The 26,369-nt window shown below is 47.8% G+C and overlaps 2 long non-coding RNA genes across 2 annotated transcripts in view; both read right to left on the bottom strand.

Moving 5' to 3' along the window:
* LOC126036847 (uncharacterized) overlaps positions 1-25,781 on the bottom strand; it is a 36,589-nt gene extending 10,808 nt beyond the window's left edge. Inside the window, exon 1 of the long non-coding RNA XR_007505400.1 lies at positions 25,753-25,781. This is a non-coding gene — a long non-coding RNA (uncharacterized LOC126036847). The remainder of the gene's footprint in view (positions 1-25,752) is intronic.
* Positions 24,114-25,240, bottom strand: LOC126036845 (uncharacterized). The gene is made up of 3 exons (XR_007505398.1): positions 25,153-25,240; positions 24,531-24,635; positions 24,114-24,260 (listed from the first exon to the last, which is right to left on the bottom strand). It is a non-coding gene; the product is annotated as an uncharacterized LOC126036845 (long non-coding RNA).
* Positions 25,782-26,369: the final 588 nt, after the last annotated feature.

Genomic DNA, 26,369 nt, shown 5'->3' with positions numbered 1-26,369 from the left:
TTGTTTATGCTGCTTGACATTTAAAAACGCGTTACCACAAAGTGAGTTTGTCAGTCTATATAAATGAATCCTGTAATTCCCTGGGGCGTTTTCATTCTTTAATATTTCCATTGAAATGATTCAGGACAAGTGTTTCAGAACCTTTGATGGTTTTCTGGTTTTCTGGTGAGGCGTGGTATTGAATGGCTTTTAAACACTTTGTGTCTCTGGTGTTTAAAATGTGTAATTTCAAGAGCTCTAACTCTTTTTCAGCTTTCACTTCTCATACCAGATTCTGGGTACCTGCAGTCCTTAGGTTGCCGTCGTCACGATAATTTCAACCTTTTTATATGGCAAAATAATGTCGGAGCGTTTCAAGTGGCATGATTTGATCATGTGAGTAGGGGTGACTCTTGGAAGCAGTGAGCTTGTACATAGCATGAAGGGCTGGAAAATGTAATGAAGCAAAATAGTTTTGCTCATGCAGTTTAAATGGCTTTATAAACATTACCGAACCTTTGTATTTCACCGGTAGAGGAATTACTGTACAGTGTGGCATTTTTGGAGGCTTTTATAGATGGGAATCCAAACAAATTGTTGTTACAAAGTAGATTTTAATTGTCTAGTTTCATAAAGAAAGGAAGCCCCGTGCGCGCTTGAGCTCTGCAGGGGAGTGGAAGAGAAGAGGGTATGTTGCAATTACTGTCTAAAGACACGAGAAAATAAAAACACCGTGGTGTTTTTACTGAGTTTGGGATCATGTTGGTATTATGGTGCAAACTGGGGCTTAGGAGGCAGTAGCATCTTTTGTATGATGGGCTGCATGTTTGATTCCTCAAGGTCTTCTGTGGGTGGTGATCTTCAAGTGCTTCCGTGACAGATTTTGCCTGGTGTGTCTGAGGGTAAGTGATTGCCTGGCAAGCATGGGCTTTCCTTGTTTCTTGTTTACTAGACGCTAGTGGAAGATCTTGCTACCCTGTTGCCTTTTGGGGACTGAAATGTGCTTTCCAAGTTGTCCAGTTCAGCATGTCTTAATTGGGAATCTGTTGGCTGAATCTCAGGGGGTGCGTGGGGCCACGTTGGGCTTGCATGAACTGATTTTACAGAGAGAAAAACCAGGCCTTGCTTTCGAACGTGACTGCTACGAACTGTAAAATGCAGCGACTCCCTTACTAGTTCTGATTGACTGCTGTTGGAGCAGTGTATGGCAAAACTATCCCTTCCACGCACAGCTAGAGAGAGAATGCCTATCCAGTGTCAAAGGAGTGACGCTTGCTTGTGATTGCATCTCTTTTTATGTGAATACATATAAGCAGCATGAAATCCCAGCTGCCACCTCTTGTATTAGATCTTGTTTTCTACTGTGCGGTACTTATTGTTCTGTAGCTTGGAAAATTCGGAGGAGATCTATGTGTGCTTTTGTTCCGCTTCCAGATCTGAGCTTGAAACGCATTTAAACATGGAAGGAGGAATGTGACTACTTCAATCATTTCGGTTGTACTTTTCCTGCGGTAATAATCCGTCTTTAAGATGTAAAGCAAAACCCAAATGAAACGAACCCCCTCTCTATACCTCTCTCTCTATTGCAGTGAGCGAGCAGTTGTAAGTAATTTTGTGTCTTGACTAGTTCTACTACTCCAGTGCTTAAAATGTAGATTTAAAATCCATTCTCCCTGGCATTTATTCTATTTGTCTAGTAAAGGCAGGGGAGGCCCCAACTTGAATTACATTTGAAAATACAGTGGAATATGGAGAATGGTGGATTATCCCCTTTTGACAAGGGAAAAAAAGTATCATGAGACACATAGAAGTGATTAGCTTCTTGGCCCACACTTTATGCAACAAACGCGATATATCCACTGTCTGTCTTTGCACCAATATGCAAGTTCACAATTTCAGGGGCTGTGATTCCTTTCTTTTTTGAATAGCTGTGCGTGGATCAGCATCCATGTACGTACAATCGTTGGCAGTGGCTGTGGACTGATGCCAGTGTGGAATATTAGGTGGTGGGCGTACAGCCTTGGGAGGGCTGCGTGATCTGGCTGTTGGCTGGAGATGTCAGCGGTTGCTGACACTGAAGCCTGTAACTCGGAAACTCTCTTCCCGGATCTGCTTTTTGATCTGCTTGGTCCCTGTAAAGAGTAGTGGTGCTATTGGTCTTGGTAAGAATTAACAGTGGTAATTACTGAGCTCATCGGGAGACTGTGTAGTAACTTTACAGGCTGCTTTAGCTTCCGTGTGCTGCTGCCTGGCAGCGCTACCCAAGCAGGCATTTTGATAATGCTGGGCTGGCACCCAGCAGGGGGAGCAGAGAAACGGGAGACAGTTTGGGTGCTGTTCTCCCAATACCACCTAGAAGTTTGTGGAAGTGCTTTATATTGGAGGATAGGGGAGAAACTGCTGCGTTTGTCCCAGACTGCTGCCTGGAGTGAACCAAGTCACCAGGGTGGCACTGTTCCAGCGGAAAACTCGATGTGTCCAAGATGTCATCATTTCTGCTAGACTTGTTTGGTTTTGATGTACGGGAGAGACGGGCTGTTCTTTTGAGTCCGAAGACCTGGGATACTGGATTGGGGTGTATGACTGTGGTGGTGCTTATGGGATGTAATGGCTGTGCTGGATCTCGTGGGAGGAGAGATCCCATGGTACAAGGTGACGGTGACATCCAGGGAGGAGTGGAGATGCTGGTCTGAGACAAAATGTTCAGTGCAACCTGCCATTCTGTGTGACAGCTGAAGTTGGTCTGGAATCGTGGAGTAGTCCAGCTGGCTCCATCTAGCACGTGGAGGCTTGGGGCAGCAGTGATTCCAAAGTGACGAGTCAGGGTAGCAGGCAGCTGAACAGTCAGCAGGTGAGGCAAAGACCCTCTGTCCTGTACCAGACAAACCTTATGGGATACCTGTGTAGCTATACTGAACTAGGAAGTGATATAGATCATCTGTCACTGAGGCCATATGTCCTGAGAACCAGAAAGGCAGATTGAGTTCCTTCAAGGTCAGAGTGTTTTTAAGCTCAAGGCTTGCATGGGTTCTTAACTGCTGTCACCTTTCAAAATACTTTGAGCTTGAGACTGGTAACACCCCTGCTTACCTTAATAGCTGCTTTTCCTGTGTCAGCTGCAAAGTTTCTTTATCTTTCCAAGGACGGTTTGCTTTGCTTTCCTTATCTGCTTCTGTTCTGCTTTGGGAGTCTTAAATCGCCCTGGCAGCTAATCTTCCTGTATTTCAGGTTCAGTTGTGAGTGATGTAAAGTGTTGCTCCTGCCAGCTACTGGCCATTTGATCGACAGGATAGAGAGGATGCTGCAAGCGCTCCAAATGCGAAAACTTCAGTCACAGCACCGCGTGCTGGGAGTCAGCCCACGAGGCTCAATCATGTGGGTCAAGGTGGCATCAGTGGGAATAAGGGGTATGAGCCAGCCTTCCCCCTACTTTGCCTGAGTCCTAGCAAGAGCCCATCTCTAGTGACCTGGTGGAGAGGGACCTACAGGACTCCTTTAGCACCTCTCACGTTTTGACACTCTCTGGGCAGCACCGAAGCTTGGCTGTAGCTACCTAAGCTAGTATGTGAGGTCTGAAAATCAGAGAGGGAGGTGATGCTATGTGGGAGAGCTGTGACCATGACCGCAGAAGAACAGGAGTTGAGGGCTAGTCGTGGGGTAGAATAAAGCCCGCCTTCCCTCCCAGGTCTCAGTATTTGTTTATTGCCTTTTTTATTTGGATTTTCTTCTTGTTTTTTTAAAGAACACACAAAAATGAGAGATGAATCTCACTTGCCCTAACTTGTTAAAAAAAAAAAAAAAAAAAGGACATTTTCTCCTTGTTTTTTGTACCCATCTACTGCAGATTCAGGTCTCGCTAAACATTAAAATGTAAGCAGTCTCTCTGAAAACCACCCTTCTCAGCATCTTTTTCAATCCAGACTTGTTATAAGGCACTTTACTTGGATTAAACTTAAATTCATCGGTGTTGTATTCAAACCTGTTGCTTCTTCCTGTTCTTTATTGGTAGTCATTATGACGAATAAGAAGGGAAAAGTGTTCTGTTCATTAAGGAAATGGCTCCCATATCATTTGTCTCTCTTGTCTCTTCTTTTAATTGTGCCTCCCTTCTAGGTGCAAGTCATGCTTTGTGAGAGCTGTGCACTATTTTCCTGGTAGATTGAGATTTATGAGTCAGAGGGGGAATGATCAGAGGAGAAAGAGATTTATCCCAGTTACTGTTCAAAGGCTGCATTCTCTCTCTCTTTGTGTATATCCACAGGGGTCCAGGAGGAAGGTGTTTTTTCAGGCAGTTGAAAGAGAAATGGACTTCTCTGCCTTTTGAGTTGGGGTTTTTTTTAGTGTCCCAGTGTTCTTGTTCTTCATAGGATAGATGTATTACTGATGACAAGCAAAGCCAGAGATTCTGTCCCTGTAAATATCGGACACATGAAAAGACCCAAGTTGAGAAATTCAGATGGACTGTGGGTGTCCTAACAGAGCTGTGCCTCAGAAAGGCAGGGAAGAAATCCACTTCCAAGATGGGGATGAGAGTTTGAGCTGAAGCTCCATGGCTAAAGAAAGTCCTGGTAGTAAAGAAGTCCTGCTTTGAGGACTGCCCAATGCCTGTCCTTGACCACCCTTCTCTGCCTGACGTACGTCACGTGAATCTGGTACCATAATAAACTCTGAGCATTTGTTTTGCAGCTGTGCAAGGCTTCCAGGTCTGTCTTTGTAAGCATGCAGATCACCCCCAGTCCTTGACATGGATGATGGTACCTCCACCACGCGCAGAGGACAGTCATATTTTTAAATCCAGATGGTGGTATACCTCTCCAACCACGTGAGTCTCAAACGTCCGTGCGGCACTCCTGTGGGCATACAAGTCTGTTCCCGGGTCTGTGCTTAGTTGCTTGGCTTACCAAAGTTGCTAGCCCAGTCTTCCTTGCAGGTTTTCAGAAGAAACTGTATATGGGCAGAGAGTTGTATATAGGAAAAGACACTAACTTAAGGATAGCCTTTATTGTGATAAGGAAGTGTTTAATAATGCACTATTTAGTTGTCTCCACCATGAGCGATTAAAAGCCTCTACATACTAATATCAAACTGGGATGCCTTGCAATTCCTGTTGGCATAATTTTTAGCCTGGTTTCCTAAGGAAAACTGGCTATCCTTTTCCAAAGGAAATTGCTGTATATCTCTCAGTCAGCCTTCCCCTTAAGTTCTTAAGCATAGCTGAACTTGATCAGTAGCTTAACAAAATGGTAGGCATCTCAAAGGTATTGTTTAACCCCAGCCAGCAACTAAGCACCACCCAGCCACTCACTCATTTTCTAGTGTATTTCCTCCAGCCCTGAGATAAGACAAAGTGATAGGAAAGCAAATAAGCCTGTTCTCTTATTAATCTTTCAATTGCTGAATTTGTGTGTCTATTGACATGCAAAATGTGATTATACTTTTCCTTTGTCTTGTCAAAGGTGAAGTCATCTTAGTGACACTCCTCTGTCCACAGACACTTTCTTGCGAACTACCTGTTAAATACTTTCAGCAGCTGGCTTCTAAAATTCTCTGGTTTTGTTTGGTTTTGTTGGCCCAGGCATGGCCTCAGATGTGAGACCAGATTCTCTGCCAGTTTTATCCCTGCAGTTTTATCAGAGTACCTGCCTTTAGCAGGGCTGTACCAGTATATGCCTAAGGCAACTAAGGTGTCACAAGCTGAATGGCATTAGCTAATGGAGTGCAATTCAGATGGAGAGCAAGGTAATCCGATCAACCAGTTCTCTGTTCTCTTCTGAGTGCCTTCATACTTCTGTGGGAATTTCAAGGACTCTGGTGATAGAAACAAAGCACCAAAAGCTAACTTGACTCAAAATTTCAGATGGGTAGCATGAACAGCGACCATCTGTGGTTTGTTGTTTTGGTTTTGAATAGGAGATCTTTTCTGGAGAGGGGGTGAAAGAAACAGGTTTGCTATGTGACCACATTGAGCTAAACACTGGCTTTGTTGAACTCTGAGACAAAATGCTGGCTTTTGAGGGGCAAGTATGTGCAAATTTTAGAGTAAGTCCCCATGTCTGTAGCTCTGGCTAGACAACTGCACCCATGTTCATGCTGTTTGACATCCCCAGTACAGAAAGGCTGAGTGCTGCGAGGGATCCTTGCTATTCCATAGCACCTGACTACGGTCTGCCTAGTCTTGGAGAGCATTTGTGCCATACTTGACTTCTCTGTAACCATGCGGACCCCAGGGCCACCTCACTGTTACCTTTGTAAGTGGCTCTGCCCTGTGTCCTCCTTGGCTGTTCTCTGGTGACCACGGAGGGATTATTTTTCAGTGGGATGTTACTAGCAGGACAGGAAAGGCAGGAGGGGTTCAGCTGTTTTGTGAGGGACAGCCAGAGCTGCAGGTAAGAGAGCTGAGGTGACCTGCGGTGACCTCCTCGTGGTCATGGATAACCAGCTGGTTCACATGCAGGGGTCTAGCTCCTGTGCCAGTTTTATGTTGTTGCATCGTGAGATTTTGCGTGATATTTTTTAAAATTTTTTTTGGGGTTGTTTTTTTTGTGATTCTTACTGAACCAAGGCCTGTCACCTCAGGCTGTTTCTGGCAGAGTGACACCAGCATCCCTTGACAGGACTGGATTTGCAGGGCTCGGCTGTGGGCTACATGAGCTGGCACAAAGTCTGGAGTAGTGCCAGGTCTGGGATGAGCTGCCCAGTCCAGAAGGAGAGGGTTGTGGTCATCATCCTCTGTCTGCACCAAACTCACATTACCCTGTGGCCTTCCTTGCTCGGCACCCGCCTGTTCAGTGTCAGCATTGGAGCGTGCAGGTGTGTGAAACTACAGCCCTCTGGCTTGTCCTCGACTTAGCGATGAAACTAACAGTCGCTTTCTGACAGAAGGCCATCCTTGGCTGGGCTGGGCATGTCCACGGGTTCCCTGTTGTGTAGCATCTACTGGAGGATAGTGTCCATTTGTGTGGCACTTAGCATTTTCCTGGGATGACTGCCATAAGCATTCCATTTATGCTAGCGTCACTGATCAAGTCTGCGTGTTTTAGGGCTTTTGTCTGTCCCGAACTTGTAAGCAGTCAAGACCCAGATGTTAGTTTAGTCTTGTGAAGCCCAGTGGCAGTTACCTGACCAGCAATAGAAGCAATGGAGAGTTGAGAGAGGATCGCTGAGTTCATTTTATACCTGTTTCCTGAAATTTCTTCTTCTCAGCTTTATTCTTCTTGGTCATATATTCTTAAAATGAAACTCTTCTTTACAGGGAAAAAACCCAAACTTCTGGCTCTGTAGTTTCCAGGCAGCATGGATTATAAAATGAAATAACCCAACTGTATATTTAGAAGCATGCAAGTAAATGTCTCGTAGCTAAACTTAATATAAAGGTACAGCTAATTGGAAGTAGTATGTTAACACAGAGAATAATGGTGTACTTATTTCCCATTTCACAAGGTAGAAGACAGACTTCAGTTAAATGAAATTGCAATGAAAATGATTATTATTTTGTTGTATTTCTGAGGAAGAAAGTAAACCTTGGAAATTTCTCAGGTGATTTTGGAACTTTCTTCTCTTGTGGGTGTTCTTTCAACTTTAAAACATTTTCATCAGAATTTTTTTGATGCCTGTAAAAATAGTAATAACGTAGGAGACTAGCAATATTAGATAAACAATTGTCAATTAAATCAATCTCACTGTTAAAACACAATATGAAAATGTACACTGCAAAGCAGCATGAAAAAAATGTATAGAAAAATGGCAATGCATGATTTTCAGAATCATGTGCTTTGTGGTTTTTACATGCCTGTTTAGTGGTTTGTCCTAGTCCTTACCAAACAGTCGTGTAAGGAACCAGCTTTGCCAAGGACCTTCCTTGCAACACTCTCCTTGGGATACCTAGTTTGTGACAGCAAAAATGGGAATGCTGTGGAAAGGAAAATGAGGAATGAGAGGAGGTGGATGGTTTTCTGTGTGTGTGCATGTGTAGGTAGGGAGAGCCCTGGACCATTTCCTGAATGTCAGGCCAGGATCCTGCTGAGAGATGCTGGTGGTCCTGCAGGATAACTCAGCCCTTCGTTCTTCAAGTGCTCTGTCTGTGAGAAGCCTGGAAAAGGTGGCATATGTTGGAAAAGCAGGGCGTGCGGTACCAAGTACCTGCTTTTTTTTTACCCTGATAGGAGAGGAGGATTTGTGGCCTGTCACAGACTGCAAGTTTCCTCTCTAGTGTCAGCAAGTGGGAATTTTGCTCCTTCCAGGGCAATATCGTAGGTTGAGACCTATGAACACACTGCAACAACTCAGCCGGGAGGGAAGCCTGAAACCATACTGAGGGACAAAACTTAGCTGCTAGAAGAAGCATTAGAAACTGGCAGTGAAGTTTGTCATGAACAGGTCCAGCGAGGAACCGGCTATGTTGTGCTCATCTCTGAGGAGATGCAAAACCCACAGCTGAATACTAAGCAAAAAGGGGGAAAAAAGGAGGAGGAAGAAAAAACCAAGCAGCATCGTTTGGAGGAAAGCACGTATTTTTCACTCTCCTGTAGAATACAGGAAGTTGGTTTCAAATGTTTTGTTGTTGTCATTACCTCTTTGATAGGAGTAGTTCATGCTGCTACAGGAGAATCACAATTAACACTGATGAGGGTGTGAGGGTAGCGTCCATGATAGGAGGCAGCGCATTCCCCTCTCTCTGTGTTGGCTTGCAGAGCCTCGCTCCTCACTGAGGGCACACAGGCTGCCACACTGCTCTGAGCGTGGAGGCGGGTGATTTTGATGCTGAAGGTCATGCCCAGCTCCTCTTTCATGTGCCACAGGTCTGTGACTAGCTGATGAGTGTAGCTGCCCATTATGTATATGCAACGGGAGAGAAGAGGGCTGTTTTGCTGGGGCTCTACAAAAGCTGTGGACAAGAAGACCCAATGACAGAGGAGCGATAGCTCTGGTAAGCCAGACCTCTACACAGTGGCTGATGTTAGTGTTTATCTGACTTGTGGGTAGCTGGAAGTGTTGTCAAATGGCAGATAAAACCCTAAAAACGTGCACTGTGACCATCCTTTTAGGATTCGTTGCAAGTAACCATGGGGCTAGGGATGCAAGAAGTCCGTTTTTATTTCCCTGTTGTTCAGTTCAAGAGTGAAATCAGGAATAACTTTTAAGTGAGAGTCAAATGGACTGCAAGCCTGTAGATGAAATACAGGGATGGAGACTCTGACCTTGTCTATCCACAAAATAGCAGTGATTTAGAGATCAGTTTATGAACTTATTACTTGCATCTATTTCATTGAATTCAGTAACTGATGTGTGCAGCATTCCCTTTCTAGCACACCTGGGTGGAAGAAGATGTTATCATGCCAGTTCAGGCACTCCTGCAGCAGCAGGAAATCGCGAATAGAATAGCTGTTGTTTTCTTCCTTCGCTTCCTCTAGATGAACATCTGAAGTAAGGCAGAGGGGCATCTTTCCACACTGTCATTCTGTGTATTTCTCTTTCTTCAGCCTGTTTCCATTGTACTTTAATTTTGTGCAGAAGTGATGGCTTGCCCATGACCCCTGGCTGATGGTTGTTCTCTCATTTGGCCCTTGTCAGGGCAGAAGCAGGCGTACTGTGATTGCTTTACTCACCACGTTAGGCTATCAACCAGCATTTGTTGATCACTTGTGCGCTTGCAGATTTGAAGTTGTCATTCCTTCCATTTGCCACAGTTCTCTTTTCTTTTTTTCTTTTTCTTTTTCTTTTTCTTTTTCTTTTTCTTTTTCTTTTTCTTTTTCTTTTTCTTTTTTTTAAAGCTTCTGGCACGGGACACAGCCCTCGCTATACTTTAAGTAATCCTCTCTGCACCCTTCCCAAAATTCATGGCTATTATTCAAGAAAGCAAAGAAGGGCTCAATGAACAACACTGAGGCAGAAAGAATGAAGTCCTGACAGTTTATATTTAACGGATGGCATTTTTAAAAATTCCTAATTAAATACCACAACCTTTTCTCATTTCAATTGTTGGTGATAGTTTTGCAGTAGCCCAGTGTGAATTTACTGTTCTCAGGCAAGAGAGGAGCCCTGTTGGTGGGAGAATTGTGCGGGTGGTGTAACACATCGATCTTCCAGCTCACCTTCCTGTTATTCAGATGCCAGAGTTTGTGATCAGTTGTATACAGCAAGTTGCCTATATTTGTGTTTCACATTTTGTTGGCACTTGCAAGATACCTACTGCTATGTGTTAGTCTTGTATTTTGCCACTAGTATGAGATTGCTGCTGAGCTGCTTCAACCTTGTGGAGAATGAAGTCATATATGTAAAAAGTAAATTATTTGGCATGTGCTTGACTTGCTACCCTGACTTTTTATCATGTTGTGAGTCAAATTCAGAGTGTTTGTCCTCACCTTCAGTGATCTGGATTGGCTGTAGTTCAAGCTGCAAACGAAGGCTGTGGTCAACAGCCTTCTGGACAGTGGAGCTTTTTCTACAAGTGTACCAGTCTGTATAGAAAATGGAAATAACGTTAGCTTTCAAGGTTTTTCTGCATTTTAATGGAAACTTACAATTCTGGACAAATCCTGTGTGCAAAGGTGGCTGGGTTAAAATCTAAGAGTGACTCCTAGGCAAACAAGAACAAGGGGAAGTTTGACAGAAACTGGTCCAAATTCATGCAAGCATTGAGATGAGTTAGCACATTTTATTTTTTTTTAATAAACTTGAGGAGATCTTCTTGGCCTCGTTAAGGTATCTTTCAAGGTTGTTAGTTCCTGCAACACAGAGGTTTCTGTAGTCATCCTGAGCCCTTTCAAGCATGGGCTCTTTGGCTGAGCAACATTAATTGAGGAGTGAGGAGTTTGTGGAGTCTGCTATTAATAGCTGAGTACTAATAAGGTGATCCAGGAGAATGTAATAGTTTATGAGGTTGGGGGGAAGGGGGGTATAAAAGAGGTGCAGGAGGGGAAAATATTCCTCAGGAGAATCATTCTGATTTAGATAAATGGTTCTCATTCTGCCTCCCAAAATGTGGGTTAAATATTCAGAACAAGTAATTGTGAAGTAATGGTCAAAACCTGACATGCACCTGCTGCATCATGTCTACCTCTTAATGAACAGTAAATGATGCAGCTGCTTTGCCACACTGGGTGTGTTTAGCTACAGAAGTGAGGAGATGGCAACAGAGAGCTGTGATGAGGCTGTGGTAGGTTTCTGTTTTTAACAAAGGCTGCCAAGTGTCAATGTGTAATTTATGATCATTTCAAGAAAGGCTGCTTTTAGATTGAATATAGATGGGAAACAGGTGTGTCCTGTGTGGCAGATTTATGCCCGAAGTCCTGTACTTTTAAGAATATAAGTGCAATTTGAGAACAAGTAATTCTTAAACCATATTTACTCTGTCCACTGTAAGTTAGGAGTAAGTAGGTGCGTATCAGAGTGATAAAGGAGAAGTCAGATGCTGTTAGCGGGTTTTACTGAATGAACCTAGTCTATAGCGTCTCTCTTGGTTCTTCTCCTGGAAGAAGAACCTAGTGCTCTCTTTTTGGCATCTGCATGGAGATACTGTTGCATTTGTTTTTTCCTTGATGGCAATTTTGTTGCCCAGTTGACAGCTTAAGAAAATTTCTTCTCTAAGCAAATTGCCTGCAGTTTGCCAAGGGCAGGACTGAGGTTTGTGTGGGAAACCATCTTGGTGGTTGTGCATTGCTGATTTTGTTTGGTGTCAGAGGTCTTTGCTGTGCTGGAGGTCTCACTTTCAGGACAGAGTGACAATTAGAGCAGTCAAAAATTCCCTCCTCCTTTTGAGGTTCCTTGCATGTTGATGCAGCTCCCCAAACGTTTTCCAGAGGCGGGCAGCCATATAATTTGTTGGAAAAGCAGTAAGGTAACCTTCCAGGTGCTTTCTACATTGCTTGTCTTCTCATATCTCTGAGAAGGGATTTGATGGTGGGGAAAAGAAAGCAGACTAGAAGCAGAGAGTACGTGTCATTTTTGCATAGCTTTTTTTTGGTACCGCGATTCTAGAAGAGGGCAGGGTGTGGTGTGTCAAAGCCAGGGCAGATAAAGTGTTAGTACACAAACTTCCTAATTTGTCTTTCCTTCCTGTACAAATAAGCCAGTACTTTATAATGCATGAACACAGCTAATGTTGATGAATGGTGAAACCGTGTAGCATGGAGGCAGCAGTGTTTTGGGATTACCATATTCCCCAGTGGATATCTGCAAGTGCTGCAAAAGAAAGAAACAACACGGAGAACATGTAGGATGTGACTGATGCGCCGTTATCCCACGTGCTGCCGAGCAGAGACAGTCTGTGACTTCTGTGTCCAGAGGGACTGTTTATTAAGGAGAAAATGTACAATTGTTTTGTGTCTCCTTCAGGTGGCTTGGATTACGTGGCTTTGCGTGCTCACAGCAGCATAATTCCTCTGGGAATGTCCACCCAAGGAGAACCGATGGGGATGTGCAGAGCTCTGAGGTGTCCTGGGAGTTGTGGAGTGGCAGGGCTGCAAGGCAGCAGGAGCATGTCTTTGCTCCCGCATGATGCAGAGGGCTGCATGCAGAAACATAACAGCAAATTATAGATCTTTGTGGGTCCCAAGCAGCGTGAAAAATCTGCCCGTTGTCCTTTTAGGCAGTAGTGGGGTGGAGGAAGAGATCTCCATAGCCATACCTGGTCTATGGGTTTTTTCCATGTGGGCAACGAAAGGATATGCCTTGGCATTTTTGAAATCAGCATTTTCTACTTGTGTGTTTTTCCATCCAGCCTGAATTTTCAGTGATATTAAAGCATCTTTTTACCTTCCCTGGTAATGGAAAAGAGTCTACACTGGCACATATCGCATTGTGCCCACCTCAGGAACATTGCGCTCGGTGAAAGACCTATGATGTAAATGAGCATCCGACTGGTGGATTTATAGGCGAGGGATGTTTTGGAGTTGCACATACAACTGGACTGCTGTAAAACTTAGAGATGTTTTAAAAGTAAAAAAGTGTTTTTAAAACCTGAAATCAGTTGTTTGTTTTGAGTGGGCCCATGTTTAGAGATGGGAATATTGAGTACAGTGTAAACCAGTTGGAATTACAGAAATGAAGGGTCTCACCCAACTGGCTTACCAGTGGTGGAGATGTAAGGATAAAAATGAAACAAATTGCCAGTTAACCTCTTAACAGTTTGTTGTACGTGTGACAGACAAATCACTGATCTACCTGTGCTGATTCCCATTTCTCTATGATTCATGTACAAAACCTCACACTGCAGAGTGCATGAAAGATGGTCAGCCTTTCAAGCCATATCACTGTGTAATCTTTGTATTAATCACAGAGCAATAACTTGAAATAACATTCAGGGTAGGTGAAAACAGCCTTGGACTCTAGCCTTTCTGTTGTCATCTTCACCTCTGGAAAGAAACTAAAACTATAAGGTGTGTTGCAGTGAAGCTTACAACTTGCAGTTAAGTGAGTAGGTGTATACCTGTTTTCTCACGTTGAGATATGTTTCTTCAGCTATGAAATGAATAACTGATCATTTGAAATGAACACATGCATATGTATTTTAGAATCTGAGGTATGTAGTTACAGGACAGTAAGTTCCATGCTGGTGGATAGCAGTGTAAAGATAATATACAGCAGGTTTTTCCAATAGCTCAGTTAACTTTATGACTAGAAAACTTGCTTCCAACAATTACGAACTGAGATTCAGAAGGAAAAAAGCCATCAGTACAGTGTGAAGTATTTTCAATGCTAAACTGTGTGCATGTGTTTTTCCTTTGGAGGCAGGGCTACAAACCATGCAGAAACACACCAGCATACTTGAAGAGCTGCTGACATTTACTACTTCCTGGCAATTTCTTCTGGAGAAACAAACAAACCCCCAATCAAGCCAAAACACACCCTCAGGGGCAATACCCTTGTATTTGTCAAGTATGTACAAGTGGAGAAGGACTGTTAAGTACTCAGCTCAAAGGAGTCCTCTTAGCTGCAGATTTTTGAAAACAGTTAATAAAAGCAGCAGCTCTTGCTCTTGAGAAGAGTACTGTCCCGTTTCAGAAGGCAAATCCTCTTCTGCTTTCTCCCTTCTCACCCAGTAAATTCACTGTATCACGTGCATCTTAGTCCTGTGTTTGTCTGCGCTGTGGATAGAGGATGCAGCACCCATCCTGGATGCACCAAATGAGACTGTTTTAGCCACCTCGTTAGCCTTTGCACAGGCATTGTCTCACAAATGCCAGATTCTGTAGGTGTGGGTACCTGTGGGAATCCTCTGTATACCTAAGGGTTGACCAGCTGATGTTGCCAATGAGATGGTATTCAAAGCAAGCTGTGATGAAAATAGCCCTACTAAGATAAGTTGCTCTAAATGAGTATGCGTATATGAAGGAATGAATACTGATAAGCAGTGCAGGTAATTAAGAAAGTGTATAAGAAAGGTCTCTGTGCATACAGAGTGTCTGGCACAGGATGCACGTTAGGCACCTATCCATCAGGTAATTTTAGCAGAGCTTGAACTAAAGCAGACTCCTTTTATTTTCTTTAAAACACTGAGCTTTGTTTTTGTTAATACATCCGCCAAGGTTTTGATTAATTTTAGAAGTCCTGATCTCTAACTTGCCTAGTTTTTCAAGCTAAGGAGAACAAGCTTAATCTATGACTATTTACCTTCTGCAACGTGGTAATACTTTCTACATCAGCTTTTATGGTATGCAATTTGATTATGGAACAGCTGCATAACAGCTTGACTTAAAATCAGTTTTACAGAAAGAGGACAACTTTAGGAGTACAGATACGTAGAGCGTATCCATGATGTTTTGCTAACTGAAGGGGACATGCAAGAGCATGCTGTGAAATACCATTCACAAAGATATTTCTAAGTGTACCAAGGCGAAATCGTACTGTACTCGGTGAGCAACCTCAAGTAGGATCCATGGTTCTAGTGCGAGGCAGAGGGGCATATGTGTAAAAGCGATGAAACTGTACCCCAAGAAGTTATAAATAATAAGGAAGTTTGGGTAATTGGTGTAAACGGTGAATATTGGCAAACATAACTGCAATACTCTGTCTTGGGAAAGGGAGAATGAAAATAGCTCTGGTGCTATTTTGTTGCGAGTTTCTTTGACCTGTGAATCAGCCTGTTGAGCTACAAGACCACTCTGGAGTAAATTATTGGAATTAAGCTTTTTCAGTTTTTCCCTGGTCCTGTTCAGAGCAGAAGGGATGAGATATATATATAGGTATGTATGTTAGAGTTTTGATAAAATGCACTTAAATCTTGAGCCTGTTAAAACATTTGGTCTCGTGGGGAGCAAAGCTTGGGTCAGTTAATGGGTTCTTGGGTTAGATGATGTCTGTCTGGCATTTGATTGCATTACTTGAAAACCAAATGCATGATTTATTTATCCGCTATAGAGAAGGAGACATACAGGAACATAGGAAGGCCGAGAATTACATGGACTGCGAAGTATTTTATTTGGGCTTTTGTCCAAAAAAAAAAGTGCCTTTTCAGTAAACTGGTAAGATGTAAGGGCTCAAAAAATCATCGAGAGGGTAAGTCGACCAGACTGAGTGGAATTCTACCAATGATGTGTTCTGTGGTAGCTCTAGTAATATAAGAGGTAGTGTACCCATGTATCAGTGCTATTTTTATTTCTTTAAAAAGATGCTGTTGCCTGGTACTGGGAGGAATCCAAGTCCCATAATGGCCCAACATTCCGAAAGTCAAGGTGGGGAAGATCTGCTAGTGCAAGTAATTAATGAACAGGCAATACCTGGTGAGGGTGTGTTGGTACGGCTGGTGGAAAGCGCTCTCTGTGTGTGCAGTGGACAGTCTCAGCAGTACCCCGCTTCTTTGGAGGCAGAGAACTACACTGTCGCTCTTGGCATCTGTTTTGTCTGGGATGTTTTTAGAGGAAACGCGTTTCAAAGTGTACTGCCCTGCTTGCACGTGCTGGAGAGGTAGCTTATGGCTGTTGCTTCCTTGGTAAGGAGAAGGAGGCAGCAGTGCTGTGCGTGGGGTAGGTGTGTAAGCAGGGGGTGAGCTGGCAGCAGGGCTCCTGCCTGCGTACTCCAGCCCCAAGTGTAGCCCTGGCCACAGGTGTCCAGATGTAAGTGTGGGGGCACAGCACAGAGGGAAAGGCCTTGCCCTGGTTGCCCCGAGCTCCTGATGCACCACTGCCCCGGCAGCCTCTGCTGCTCGCTCAGAGCCCTTCTGCAAACCCCACATGTCCCCCACGTCCTGTCCCAGACTGCTTCCCACAGGGAGAATCTTGCCGCCCCGCTCCTTCCAGAAGGTGGAAGGGGAGTGATAACGGAGACTATAGTCGCTAATACAGACTTGCCCTGTTTGGCAGCCCCTCACTGCAGAGCCCCTCGCCCTGCTGCAGAGCCCCTCTTCTGCCCCCTCCCAGGCTCCCGCGCCTTCCAGCTCAAAACTCCTGTCTTCTCTTCCAGCCCCAGCTCCTGGCACCGATTTCCAACACTCATCTCCCAGCTGTACTTAGAAAAATGTCGTTCAGAAAAGAGCCCCGCAGCTTAAAAAAGAGGACAAGGCTGAGGAAGATGGACCCATTGTAGACTTTGTCAGGCCCTTTATTTATCCTGTGATTGAGGTTGGGGTGACAGAGGTGTCGAACTCTGCAGAAGAACATTGCTGCTGTGGCAGAAGGTGCTTCAGAGGTAGGAGGCAGCTGGAGCCCGCACAGGCAGCATTTGGAGGGGGCCAAGGGAAAAGGTGCTGGAGAAAGAAGGATGTGTTTCTGCATCTGGTGACCTCTGTGGGATTGTGCTTGTTGTCACAGGGTCATTTACGGTGTTGTTTCAAGGATGGGGTCTTCATGCTTTTAGTCGGTTAGGAAGCCAGCGGTGCTTTAGCTTACATTTCACCTCTTGTTTTTTCTTTCATACTGTCTGCGCAGAGAAAGCGCAGGCTGGATTTAAACTGGGGCTGCTGTTTTCTCCTGGAGATTGGTGAAACTTTCCTTGAACAGAGAGCAAAAGGAATTTGTTGGAACTTTTGCAATAGCAGTGATGTGTCAAGGTTAGAAAAAGTCTAACCATGCATCAGGCTCCAGGGTCTGGCGGTACAGGAGAAAAAAGTTTGCCTGAAAATCAAAAATGTTGTCTCTGGAGTGCTGGAATGCATTTTCCTTTTGACTGTCGTGGGAAATGCAAAGCCAGGAGCTGGCCCAGCAGTAAACTGATTTGGGGCTCGATTTCTTCACCCTTACACTGAGCACCTTATTTCAGAGGGCCTATTCGTGAAAGCAGCAGTAGTGCTCACGGAGGAGGATGCTGTTCTGTTCAGTAGAGGGGGCAGAACCATCCCTTCTGAGGCTGCTTGAGCTACTGCTTGCTTTGTAAAGCAGCACAGCAACCTTCCTTCCCCTCTGCTATTTTCTTTCTTTCTTTCTTTATTAAATAAGTGGGATTTATTTATTAAAAGTGAACCGAAGGATGTGCTGTGAACACCAGATTAACATGGCTATGCAAACGAAGGCCTCTGGTATTTGATAACTTACCTAGTGAGTGTGATTGCCTGGTCACCAGCTGTTAGAGTGAATCCTGGCGGAGAGAGGCAAAGGGGAAAGTCATCACTAGATTAAATAAGAAAGAAGCAAATAAAACCATCAATAACTCGCTAACAAAATACTTACCTCCCTGTCATCCTCAGGAATCCATTTCTTGTAGTTCTGCAATTCACTGTTTTCTCTAGCTGAAGAAATGGTGTAATTATATTAAAAAAAAAAACTGCTGAAAGGATATATCCATCAAATAAAATGTACATAGAATGTCTTCATATGTAATGTTTTTTTTTTTACCCAGGAATATGAAAGGTACCTTCTTCTAAAACAGCATGGTTGTAGATTAGTTCATGTATTCCTAAATACAGCTAAGTAAGCTGTCAACTTAAAAGATTTGTCTAAGTTAGTAGCATTTCTCTTAAATACAGCCTGTTAATGTTAGCATAAATGAACGGAAGGAGATAAAGAATGCTGTGCGCAACTGTGACGCAAGCTACGTTCAGGTGAGACTACTAAAAGAATTAGTAGCCTCAAACAGGAAGGGGGGAATTGATAGCATATTTCCATACATTCTGTATGGTATGTCTAAATATTTTGATGGTTTTAATATTTTGTACCAGCTGTGGAAACTGGTTTGCTGCTAGGTGACTGTAAAAGTGAGATTTGGTAAATAATTGAAGTTTGATTTCACCGGAGCTCTGATTCTTAAAGTCGCTTTCCTTCGCCGTTTTTTAAAATGATGGCTGCATCAGCCGGACAGATGGCACTGTCGAGGGGCTGCAGCTGAGCACCCCCGGTGCTGCTCCAAGCCTGGATGACTCATCTCTCCAAGGCAGCTGCACCCAGGAGCGCTCTGCCACCTGCTCTTCCAGACCCGGCGTTTCTCATTCAAACTGAGATGACGCGTCGTGTTGAGCCACGTGCAAGTAATTTCTATAGGATTGGCTTAACATGCAGTAGTGCCGTCTGCCTGCGCACGGTTGGCTTCCACCGCTGGTCAATGGGAGTCTCTGCTGACAAATAAAAATGGAATTGAATAGAAGGGAATTGAAAGTCAAAAGGGCCCTGTAATAATTTTAGAGTGCCTGAGGCACCACGCTGAAGCCCTGGCATTATAAATAAGGGTAATGCACTAGAGACTGAATTGCAGTCAAAGCAGCTGTAAGAACGTGGAGTGTGTGCTGAGCTTCTTTAAGGTGCGTGGAGTTAGATTATGATCTGTAGGCAGTGCAGGCAAATCAATATTTGCTCACCGATGTATGTAGTGACCTTAAAGCCTGTGATTAGAAAGGCCGAAGGGATGTGGGGAATGTGAGATGAAGGCTCCAGAGCCAGGAGTGTGAGAGCTGTATTGGAGCAGCCCGACCCTCTGGTTTTCTCAAAATGTTTCCAGGGGCTGAACAGTGGAAGGGGCTGACTGTCGTCCCGGCTCACGGCGTCTCATCTCCTGGACCGTCTGTGTGATGATGTAGTCTGCTGACCTCTTGCTGCATTTCACAGTAATTACATCTACCTAAAATCCGGCGTTTAAAAAAACCCCAAACAAACCCCTGTTTATGAATAAGGTTGGTGGGAGGATGGGAAGAATCCGAATGTCCTGGCTGAGCTCACTGTTCCTGACATAAACTGGAGTAAATCCAGTACTGTCACTGGGCCCGTGAGTGTTAACAGCAGCTCATGGCAAATTGCACGGGCTGCCCCAGAAGGGCTGGAGCTGAGTCGGAGGGTCAGGCAGGGGAAGCGTAAGGGTTGGCCTTGGTGCCTGCTGAAGCTGGGCAGATGCTGTGGGCCAGCCTTGGGACAGCTGGTACAATGGGACGGCTTTAATAGCTCGATGGTGAGGCGTGATGGCAGGGAGGAGAGCGAGCGCTTCTTGAGTTGGGACTCAGTGTCTGATTTCAAGTGCTGGTGGCTGAATTTACCAGCTCAATGCATTTATTCCCTAATAACCCTCTCAGCCACCATAGGCTGCATGTGTCTTGCTTTGTGCCATGTGCAGGATGACAATCCCTTTTTCTGCAAAGGTAAATGGGCTTGGGAAGAACAGCAGTTAAAGGATGCCACTTACTGCTGCGTTTTGGGTGCAGACATATCCACAAATCTTGCTCCCACCAAATTGTAGCATGCATGGAGAGCTTTACTGGTACATGGGTGTAAATCTTCAAGCCCCCAAGCTGAAATGTACCATTTGATAAAGTTTCCAGGCACTTTCTGGCTGGTGCAGTGATTTGTTTTTTTTTTTTTTCCTTTCTGATTTTTTCTCCCTCCTTGCTGGTCTTACAGCTGCCCAAGGTGCAGCCAGAGAAGTGGAGGAGAGTCCCTGCCTGGCCTGCAGCTCCCTCCCTCGCCGTTCTTAGGGTGATTGGGGGTTATTTTGCTGTGTCAGTGAGGCAAAGCTGGGCTCTCCGGGTCTGAGTGCGCTGGGACCCGAGGAAGGCCGTGATGGTCTTGAGGCTTTGAAGGGCTGTGCACCGAGCCCTGTCCCCGCTGGAGGGGACGCTGGTGGTGTTCAAGACGAAGGCCTTGCAGGCCTTGCTGTCATGCGTGTCCTTGTCCCCCCCGCCCCCAAGGTCTGTCGTTGTCGCAGGGGCTCTGTGCTGCTTTCTGCGTGGGGCCGTGTCCGTGAGTCCTGCAGGGACCTGTCTGTCCTGGCTTCCCCACCAAAGGGCTGCTTCCCCTGGGGAAGGGGACAGGGGAGTCGTCCACGTCCCGCCCCACCATCGCCTGCCGCGCTGGTGGTGACTCAGGCCTGGGGGTGGCTGGGTTCCCCTCGGGGCTTGGTGGCTCGGATCTGGGGCTCGGCGGGGCTTTTGCACCTCTTGGGGGCTGTTTCCCGGTGCCCCCCGCGCTCCCTCCCCGTCCCACACAGGCACGGAGCGGTTCTGGAGAAGGAGCTTTTAATTGAAAAGACAAGAGAAAAGGTCCCATCCAAGCTGGTCTAACCCCTCCCTACCCCCCTCCCCGGCCCCCCCTTCGACAAATACCCCCCCCCTCCACTCCCACCCCCCACTCCCCCCATCTCCATCCCTCTCACCCCTGTCTAATCCTCACCCCTCCCTCACACCCTCACATTGGCTGCCAGAGCCCTGCACTTGCTGGGTGGCATTGGCAAGGAGCTCTGCGCCTGCCTCTTCCTCAGCTTGCCTGCCGTGGCAGGTGGGGACGGTGGCAGGTCCATCCCGATATCCTGCCACGGCTCCTGGGGCTGCATCCCGCTGCCGTTGACTATTTTGAGGCTCAGCATGGCGTCGCTGAGCTCGGGGATGCAGTAGTCAGGGGTGAGCATCTCCTCAGGCAGCGAGAGCGAGCTGAAGTCGCAGTCGGGGCTGTCTGCGCCGGTGCCACCAGCGTCCCCAGGCATGGGGCTGCTGCTGGGAGCATGCTGGCTGATTGCCAGCCCGCCCAGGGAGCAATCAAAGAGCATTAGGGCCTCTTGGAGAGCCACTTTCTCAGCCACGGCAAGGGCATCTCCAAGGGCTTGGCTGGGGGGGACGTCGCTGCCTGGGGGTGCCCCTGCAGGGTTGGCCGCGCTGGAGATGTTGATCTTCGCCAGCTGCGCCTCGATGTGCTGGTAGCTGGGGCTGCATGTCGGCAGCACTGGGCAGGCTGGGGCCACCACTCTTGCCTGACGTTGGTAGGGGGCGAGGTACTGTGGCTGGCCCTGGGGGGTCCCCGGGGCTGCCCAGGCCAGGGGGGCCCCGCAGCCCCAGGGCCCCCACAGGGCAGCCCCTGGCAGAGAAGCAGCGCCTTGGCCGAGCGTGGCGCTGGCCGGTGGAGGCAGGTCGGTGGTTGTCCACTGGATGCGGAAGACCCGGGGGTCAAAGAGGCAGCCACATGGAGCCCTCTGCAGACCTGTGTGGGTGAGGGGAAGCCGTGCTGGGCCGGGGGGACTGTCCAGGGGCACCCGCCGAGCCGACATCCCCCAGCTCTGGGCCAGGGGCGTGGGGAGCTTGTGGCCGGGGCAATCCCCACGGGGTGAGCCGCTGTGCCGGTGGGACGGGGTTGCGAATCGGGGAGGAGACTCACATCTAGGAGGTGAAAGGGGAGAGGTGGCCCCAAATATTTGGGGAATTCTCTGCAGATGGGTTTTACTGGGCACGCGCCGCCCGGGCGAGGGCAAGGATGCTCACCGGGGCTTGCTGAACCCCCATGCGAAAAGTGCTGGGGGAATGGGTGTGATGGGGATGGCGAAGGTGCCAGAGCAGACTGGGGTGCCATACCTGCTGGTGGTGCCTGGGGGGCCCGGGGTGCCCAGGCTGCAGGGAAGGGCTGCTCCCTCGTGGGCAGGCGGCACGGGTTGGCTGAGCCTAAGAGAGAGAGACAGGAGCGATGGCCGGTGGTCACCTCTGCTCTTGCCCCCCAAGAGCGTCCCTGGGCTGCAGGGGTTGGGGTTGGTCCCTACCTCGAGGGTAGAAGGTTTTGGGGAGCACGAATGGCTGGAAAAGCTGGGGCGCCGGGGGGCCCCAGGGCCCAGGCAGTGGGAGCTGCATTGGTGGCCGCGCCATGGTCCCTTCTGGCTGTTGGCTGCCAAGGACTCTTTGACGTCTCCGCGGAAGGAATGCGGGGGCTCCCTGTGTTCCGCCCCACCCCCAAGAGCCTCCCCAGCTCCTCCTGGGGAGGGAAAGGGTTAAGGGAGGCTGGGGTGCCCCCGGGGCCTACAGGCGGCTCTTGGGGTCTGCAGGTGCAAATGCTCTTTGCTTTCAACAGTATTTTTCCGGGGGGGGGGGAAGAAGAACAAGTTGATTCAGCCGAGCCAAGCGGGGACCAAGCTGCAGCCGCAGCCTCCTTGCGCCAGATGGCAAATGCGTTTGTGACCGTTACCCGCGCTTCTGTTCGCTGCGTTGACCGGAGCGAGGCAGAAATAGGAAAAAGGACCTCGAGGGCGCGAAGGAAGTTCACGCGGTGTCGCTCGGTGGCACGCTTTCCCCCAGCCCTCGCTCCAGTAGTGCTGTCAGGTCTTTCAGTCTCCTGCTGGGAAAAGCAGCAGTTCTGGATCCCCCTGGGAGGGGGTGGCCCTTTCCCTGGGTGCGTGACACCCCGGAGGAGACGGTACCCGCTGCCGCGTGCTCCCAGAAAAGGACTGGATTCTGCCCAACGTCCGGTGTCGGGGCGCTGGGGCTGTTTGCGCTCTACGGGACCCCAGGGATGGGGTTAGTACATCCCCTCCTCGTGCTTGGAGGATTCGGCGCTAGCAAGGACACCCCAAGGGTACCAAGGACACAGGCCTCTCGCTCCCGCTGTGTGAACAGTGTGTGGCCTGGGGGAGTCGGGACAACTGCCGTGAACCGGAGGCCAAAGATCTCTCCTGGCCTGTATCCTGGTAATCAAAGAGATTGCGCTCTGTTCGTGAGGCACCTCTGGCTGCAAGATTGTGCAAGGCCATGTGCTGCGTAACTTGTGGCAGGGACCGATGCTGGGGGCGTGAAGGCAAGCGCGCTTCTAAAAGCATAAAACTCCGTTTCATTTCAGAGCGCAGCTGAGCCACCCCGCTCCTCAAGACTCTGCCATCTGCACCGACCGCTGTGGCTGGGACCGGGCAGTGCTGCACATCCCAAAGGCCACCAAGTCACACCCGTGTCCCTGCTGCTTTGCCGGGAGCTTCTGCGATGCGAGCGATGTTTTGGGGGCTGATCTCTTGGACTGCAGCTACTCCGTCCCTGACCGGCAGCTGGCCAGGAGGGTTGTGTCCCAGGTGGAATTCCACCTCTCTGACGAGAACCTGGCCAAGGATGCTTTCATCCTGAAACATGTCCAGAAGAACAAGATGGGCTTCGTCAGCATCAAACTGCTGACGTCCTTGAAGAAGGTAGGCAGCGCGTTGCGTTGGCCAGCCGAGGTGGGAAGTGGCCTCCACGTTGAAGATGCCTGGGTGTCTGGGTGTGCTCTGGCTGTCTGCCATGGCCAAAACACTGCTGTGTTATCAACAGCTTTCTAGCTACCAGTACAGAGCACAGCACTACGAGGGCTGCTGTGGGGTAAAGGAACTCCAACTCAGCCAGATCCAATACAGAAGGAAAGTGGAGGAACAACAGAGGGAGCAGCCCAGGGACACAGAGCCCCAGGTCTCATCTGGCCGCTCCTGTGACCATACGGTGTATGCAAAATCAAATACCTGAAGTGCTCCCTTAGATGCAGTTTACAGCCAGGGGACAAGAAGGTGGCAGTTCTGCATTTTGCAGCTCCCAGGCTGATGGCAGAGCCAAAGCAAAAAAAAAAACCACAACAAAAACCAAACCAACCAAGACAGGTAAAACTGGAGCGCAGGGAGCAAATGCTTTTCTTTCACCTTAGGCCAACTGCTCGGACGCTCTCTATGCTGCCCTGCCACAGAGGGCATCCCTCTCGTACCAGTAAGAGACATAAGAGTGAATTAAAGCCAGGACCCCAAACCAGACCAAAAACCCGGTCATGATCAAGAAGAAAGTGGAGAATGCATCAACTATAGCAGAAAATTATTTTGGACATTCCCAGTTTACATTTGAAAAAAAGAGAAAAAAAAAGAGGAGGAATTGGGTATTAAATGAAGAGCACTGAATGATAAAGCCATAGCAGTCCCTCTACCGCTACAAACCCACACCCCCACACGCACGTATGCACACAGACTTAACACCACCAAACTCCCCTTGACTGTGACCTTCACCTCAGCTTGCTGGTCTAGAGATACTGAATGCCTGAAGCACACCAAGGATAACTGAAAACATCTGCATGGCTTTAATGGGAATCCTCCAACTGAAACAAAGCGCTTTCTCCCTCTGTCTGCGTTGGCACATCCCCGAGTCACGCTCTCACTCCTCTCCTTCAAAGTCAAGATTCCTAAACATGAAAAGCGGGAGTGGGGAAAGGCGAAGGGAAGAGAAAAAGAGGGAGAGCATCATCAGTGGAAGACCTGCCAGCTGCTGCTCATTCAGCCCTGTTTGGGGGACCACCCCAGCAGAGAGGAGATGGTTTGCATGCCACGGTCCTCCCTGCCTGTTCCCAGGGACAGGCCGTTTGCTCAGCCTTGCCGGCCAAAGCGTGGGAAAAGCGTAGGCGTGCGCCGTCGCTTGCAGAGTAGCACGGTCACGTTCACGTGCAATCCTTTACCTTTTTCCTCCCTGGATTCAAAGGGTTTCTGTCTTCAAAGTGAGAGCCTTCCATACGGTCGTTTGTGACATTTCATCCAGGATAACAATCTCAGAAGGATCAGTCCTGCAATAAATATTTTACATAGCAATCCGTGATTATGGGAACTGATGCCAAGGGCATTAGCATCAGCAAGAGGAACAGCGGAGCCCCGAGAATCAAAGCTCCGCATAAGCGTGGGAGGTTTTGCTGGATGAGGAGTTTTGGGAGGCAAGCCGGGGAGCTGCAGAGCAACAGCTCTGTGCAAAGGCTTTTGCTGGGGCTTAGCCCCGGTCCGGGTTCCTAAGCCACTGCTGGTACAGATCACGCCTGCAACTCCTCATGTGTAAGTATGAGGATCTCCAGCTACCGTAAAGGCACTGATGAGGCAAGGTTTGGGGGTCAAACGCGAGTGCTGCAGCCACTCTGCTTGCGGTCAGAGCCCTGCAATCACCTCCTGCAGCCCTGCCCCCGAATTTGATTTTCCCACCAAGCTGCCTGCTGGTTTCTGTGGGATGCCCCACAAAGAGGCAAGGGGAGAAAACTCTGCCAAACACCTTCAAGCTAATCTTGCCGGGGGTCCTGGCGCTTGGTGGGGCTTTACCTGTCACTGCTTTGCTTTGGGATATCCACGTCACTGGTCTTCCCCACGTTCAGCTGAACTGAACTTGCAGCAGCAGCAGCAGCTTCCATCACCCTCCTGGACTCCTAATGTAAAAAAGGGACAAATCACGTTCTCTGTCTTTGATCCAAGTGGAGATAAGCTGAATGCCCAGCACAAACTTAGCAGTCTGCCCTCTGCTTCTGCCCCTTGGCAGCTATAGGTATTAGTGCAGCAGGGAAGAAACCGTTCACTCCAAAGATTTCGGGGCAGGGGGATTGTGTGTTCAAAACACGATTATGAGCAAATCTTGCCAGCAGCAGCAGCAACAGCAACAGCAGCAGCAGCAGCAGCATCTAATAATAATCATCATAATGATAATGACCTTTGTGAAAAACGACTCGTTTTAAAAATTACACCTGTATTCAAGCGTTCAGCTCACTGCTACTTGAGGAAACAAAGGTTACAAAAGTTACAGGCTATTGGGATCTATTTCGATTGAGTGCTGATCTTCCCCCAACGTTTCCAGACAAGCTGTAAGAGAAACAGGCAATCTCACAGCCCGACGGAGATGTCCAGCCCCGAGGACACAGCAAGCCTTACCTCTTCTTCTTCTCCAGCTTCATTTCTGGCATCGTCCCACTTCTTCCTTTCTGGCATAAGGTCATCCAGAAAGCTGAGCTCTCGCTTTGAGAAGCAGAAATCCATTGCTTTCCCGACAAAGACGAGAGCCAAAACCTTCACGAATAAGAGGGAAGATGCGGTGAGCTCAGAGACGATGCCACCTCTCACTCCAACGCTGCAAACACCCCGCTGCCGAGCGGCGGCAGCTCTTACCATCATGGGAAAGATGATGGCGGCACGGGACACCTTGATGGTCCAGAGCAGGACGAGGCAGGTCAGCTGGATCGCCGTGAAGAAATGCACCTTTCGCAAGGGCACGTGCCACAGGTAGATGAAATCCGGCTGGTGTTTCGCCGGCATCCAAAACAGCTTCAAGCGATCAAAGAACTGCAAAATAAAAGGGAAAGGTTGCCACCTTGGGACTGCGGCAAGTTTCTGGCCCTCTCGAGACGTGGAGGCACTTTGCAGCATCTCGCTTGCCGTCAGAAATCCTGGATCCCACCGCATTCCTCCTGGGAGCAGCACCCATTTTCCCTTCGCTCCATCTAACAACCGGCTTGCCCCTGAGAGCTGCCCACCAAACGGCAACTATTCCA

The sequence above is a fragment of the Accipiter gentilis genome, unplaced genomic scaffold (genome assembly GCF_929443795.1).
Source record: "Accipiter gentilis unplaced genomic scaffold, bAccGen1.1, whole genome shotgun sequence".
NCBI lineage: Eukaryota > Metazoa > Chordata > Aves > Accipitriformes > Accipitridae > Astur > Astur gentilis.
The sequence above is the reverse complement of the archived record's forward strand: the minus strand, read 5'-3'. Positions and strand labels throughout refer to the sequence as shown.